Source organism: Rhinolophus hipposideros, assembly GCF_964194185.1.
Source record: "Rhinolophus hipposideros genome assembly, chromosome: 5".
NCBI lineage: Eukaryota > Metazoa > Chordata > Mammalia > Chiroptera > Rhinolophidae > Rhinolophus > Rhinolophus hipposideros.
The window spans coordinates 62,094,451-62,099,626 of NC_138051.1; positions in this window are offsets into that span (position 1 = coordinate 62,094,451).

Genomic DNA, 5,176 nt, shown 5'->3' on the forward strand with positions numbered 1-5,176 from the left:
TCATATGATAAAGGAGACTATACAACAAGAAGTCATAACAGTCATCAATATTTATGCCCCCAATCAGGGAACACCGAAATATACCAAGCAACTGCTAACAGGACTAAAGGGAAAAATTGACCAAAACACAATTATAGTAGGGGACCTAAATATATCATTGACAACTATGGATAGATCATCCAAACAGCAAATAAAGAAATAGCAGCCCTAAATGACATATTAGATGAAATGGACATATTGACATTTATAGAGCACTTCATCCTAGAACATTAAACCTCACATTAAACCTCAAAGAACTAGAAAAAGAAGAACAAATGAAACCCAAGGTCAGCAGAAGAAAGGAAATAAAAAAAACTCAGAACAGAACTAAATGAAATAGATAATAAAAAGACAATAGTAAAAATTGTGACAAAGAGCTGGTTCTTTGAAAAGATTAATAAAATTGACAAACCCTTGGCTAGACTCATTAAGATAAAAAGAGAAAAGAGGGGCCGACCAGGTGGCTCAGTCGGTTAGAGCTCCATGCTCCTTCCTAACTCCGAAGGCTGACGGTTCGATTCCCACATGGGCCAGTGGGCGATGACTTAGTTGGTTGGAGCGCGTCCTCTCAACCACAAGGTTACCGGTTCGACTCCCTGGTGGGCTGCGCCACTTGCAACTAACAACGGAAACTGGACCTGGAGCTGAGCTGCGCCCTCCATGACTAAGACTGAAAGGACAACAACTTGACTTAGAAAAAAAGTCCTGGAAGTACACACTGTTCCCCAATAAAAGTCCTGTCCTCCTTCCCCAGTAAAATCTTTAAAAAAAAAAAAAAAAAAAGGAGAAAAGACACTAATAAAATCAGAAATGAAAGAGGGGAAGTTACCACAGATGTGGCAGAAATACAAAGGATAATCCAAGAATACTATGAAAGACTATATGCCACCAAATTAAATAACCTAGAAGAAATGGACAAGTTCTTAGAAACATATAGCCTTCTTAGGCTGAATCACGAAGAATTGGAAAATCTAAATAGACCGATCACTGGTAAGGAAATTGAATCAGTCATCCAAAACCTTCCCAAAAGCAAGAGTCCAGGACCACATGGCTTCACTAGTGAATTCTACCAAACCTTCGAAGAGGATCTAATACCTGTCCTACTCAAACTCTTCCAAAAACTGAAGAAGAGACAATACTCCCTAACTCATTTTATGAGGCCAACATTACCCCGCTACCAAAACCTGGTAAGGATAACACAAAAAAAGCAAACTACAGACCAATATCTCTGATGAATACAGATGCAAAAATCCTAAACAAAATTCTAGCAAATCGAATGCAACAATGCATTAAAAAGATTATTCATCATGACCAAGTGGGTTCATCCCAGGGGCACAAAGATGGTTCAACATATGCAAATCCATCAGTGTGATACATCACATAAAAAAATAAAGGACAAAAATCATTTGATTATATCAATTGATGCAGAAAAAGCGTTTGACAAGATATGACATCCATTTATGATTAAAACACTTAATAAAATATGTATAGAAGGAAAATATCTCAACATAATAAAGGCCATATATGACAAACCCTCAGCTAATATCATAATTAATGGTGAAATACTGAAGCCCTTTGCTCTATGTTCAGGAACACGACAGGGCTTTCCTCTATCACCTCTGCTTTTCAACATAGTGTTGGAAGTCCTCGCTAGAGCAATCAGGCAAGAGATAGAAATAAAAGGTATCCAAATTGGGAATCAAGAAGTTAAATTGTAACTCTTTGCAGATGACATGATGCTATATATAGAAAATCCTAAACACTCCACCAAAAAGGTATTAGAAGCAATAAACGAATACAGCAAAGTTGCCAGCTCAAAATCAACGTACAAACGTTCATTGCTTTCCTATATACAAACAATGAAATCTCAGAAAAAGAAATAAAAATTTCTTTTGCAATTTCAACAAAAAGAATAAAATACCTATGAATAAAGTTAACAAAGGATGTGATAATATTTGACAAAGATAATTTTTGACAAAGAAGCCAAAAACATACAATGGGGAAAAGACAGCCTCTCCAATAAATGGTGCTGGGAGACTTGGAAAGCCATATGCAAGAGAAGGAAACTGGACTGCTACCAAAATTAATTCAAAATGGATCAAAGACCTACAACACTAAACTGCACTGAAGAAAACAAAGGTACTAAACTTATGGACCTTGGGTTCAAAGAGCATTTTATGAATTTGAATCCAAAGGCAAGGGAAGTAAAAGCTAAAATAAATGAATGGGACTATATCAAACGTAAAGGTGTCTGCACAGCAAAAGAAACCATCGACAAAATAAAAAGGCAACCAACTGAATGGGAGAAGATTTTTGCAAACAGTGTCTCCGATAAAGAGCTAATATCCAAAATATACAAGGAACTCATACAACTCAACAACAGAAAAACAAACAATCCAATTGGAAAATGGGCAGAGTACCTGAAGAGACATTTCTCCAAAGATGACATACAAATAGAGGCAAATAGACATATTGAAAAGTGCTCAATATCACTAATCATCAGAGAAATGCAAATGAAAACCACAATGAGATATCACCTCACCCCAGTCAGAATGGCCACCATCAACAAAACAAATAGTAACAAGTGTTGGAGAGACTGGAGAAAAAGGAACCCTCATACACTGTTGGTGGGAATGCAGACTGGTGCAGCCATTATGGAAGGCAGTGTGGAGGTTCCTCAAAAAATTACAATACAGTTATCATGTGACCCAGCAATTCCTCTCCTGTGTATCTACCCCAAAATGTCTGAAAACATTTATCCGAAAGACATGTGTGCTCCAATGTTCATTGCAGCTTTATTTACGGGGCCAGGACATGGAAACAACCAAAATGTCCTTCGATAGATGAATGGATAAAGAAATGTGGTATACTATTTGGCGGTAAGAAAAGATGAAATAGTACCATTTGTGACAACATGGATCTTGAGATTATATTGCTAAGCAAAATAAGTCAGACAGAAAAAGTAGAGAACCCTATGATTTCACTGATATGTGGTATATAAACCAAAAACAACAAAAGAACAAGACAAATGAAAGAACAAAAACTCATAGACATAGACAATATTTTAGGGGTTACTATAGGGTAAGTGGGGTGGGGGGGCTCTAGAAGAGGGTAAACGGGGTATAATATATGGTGATGGAAAGAGAATTGACTGGGTGGTGAACACCAGATATAGATAATGTATTACAGAATTGTACACCTGAAATCTATGTAACTTTACTAGCAATTGTCACCCCAATAAACTTTAATTAAAAAAAATACTTCTCCACATGTTGCTGAAGTTAATTAAGTTTCCATCCTGATCAATACTTCCTGTGATACTAAATACATATTTTTAATGTATGTTATATGAATAATGTACATCATTTTTTTATTTTAAACAAAAAAAATTATATTGTGTTCCTATTTCAATTTAGCCATTCTGAGACTGTATAGTGGTATCATATTATGATTTTAATTTGCATAGCCCTGATATGTACCCTTTCATATGTTTATTGGCCTTTGGATATCTGTGTCTGTGAAGGATCTGTTCAAGCCTTTTCCCATCTCTCAAAGATTTTCTGCCTTTTGCTTATTGAGTTTCATCTTCTGAATCTATTAGGTTCTTGAGTTTTGGCTTTGGGCAGTGTGTGGCAAAATTTTGTACAGTGTGGAAATACTAGTAAATTCAAATCTCCTTAGCTCTTGGAATTCGATATGAGCATTTCATAATGAAGGATACCTGAAGCCATTGTAGGTGTATTTCTGCTGATTCTGGCTTATGGCACCTCATTTCCTGGTGAGCGTGATAGGCTAGCTGCTCATATTTCTGAGATTCTCTGATGCCTAAGATAATGGCACCTTCCTCTGGAGAGGATTTGCATTCACCAGGCAACTACTTTAAACCAATTCACGGCATAAGCGACTCCTTGGACCATCCAGGTGAGGTAAATTGGGGTTACAAACTCACAGGGACTACTAGTATGTGGTTATGATTTCCCCGGGGCAGGGTTTTTCTTTTCTTTACTCCCTAAGCACTGTTCAACATCAGATATTATTTTTCATATAGTCTTCTGGTGTGTGGGCGTTAGAGGAAGCATAGATTTATTTCTGGTTCATTCTCGACCTGAGGAAGTAGCCCTTTGGGATCCTAACCTTATGAGTGTAGGTTTCCTATGATACTCTTCATCTTTGCCAGAATTTAGACTTTAATTTCTGAATACGTGGGCCCTCAGAGGACATAAAAACATAAAAACCAAGTTTTCTTAGTTGACATATGTCCTCAGAGGCCAAAACAACATCGTGTTCTGTTTTCCCTTTAGAGTCCCATTTTCATTTAGATTTTAGCCTGATAAATCCTTACTATCTTATCTTTTTCATGCTTTTCAGACTTTTAAAATCTTTGCACAGTTTTTAATTGTTTTCAATGGGAGGATTAGTCTGAATATTCTAGTCTGCTACATTACCCAAGATATGATTTCTTCTAAGTTTTCAGACTATCAAACAACCATGGGAAGGGAAAAAGAATCTCTTAAATGAAATAACTAAAATTGTTTAGTAAATAATTAAAACAAGATCAGTTAACATACAAAAGTATAAGAGCTAGTCAATACTGCATTGTAGAGATAAAACCCATAGCAACGAGTACTTTTAATGTTAAGAAAGAGAAAAGAATTACATTATTTACAGTTTTAGAAAAAGAACACAAATCCTAAGTCAAGTGGGATTTAAAATGATAAAAATAAATAAATGAAAGAATTTTAAAAATATAAGTAAACTAAAAGCTGATTCTTTGAGGGGAGAAGAGATAGGAAAGACCAACTTAACTAATTAATTGGGAAAATAACTAAAAACAAAATTAAAGATAAAAGGGATGTGACACTGAAGAAAATTTGCAGTTGTAGGAAGATACTAGGCACCAAGAATTTTCAAAGTCTACTCAACACCAGGGGCGTAAGGCAGGAAATCAAATCAGGAGAGGGTCCAATCCTTTCTCCATCTCAGCCATCCAGTGCAGGTCCATTTATATTGAGGCCTAGGCTTGACAAAAAATTACCACAGAAGAGATAAGCATTACAAATTGTGTCAGGGGTCCCCTAAACCACCCCTTGTTTTGAGGATTCTCTAGAAGGACTCACAAGATTCAGGATATAGTTTT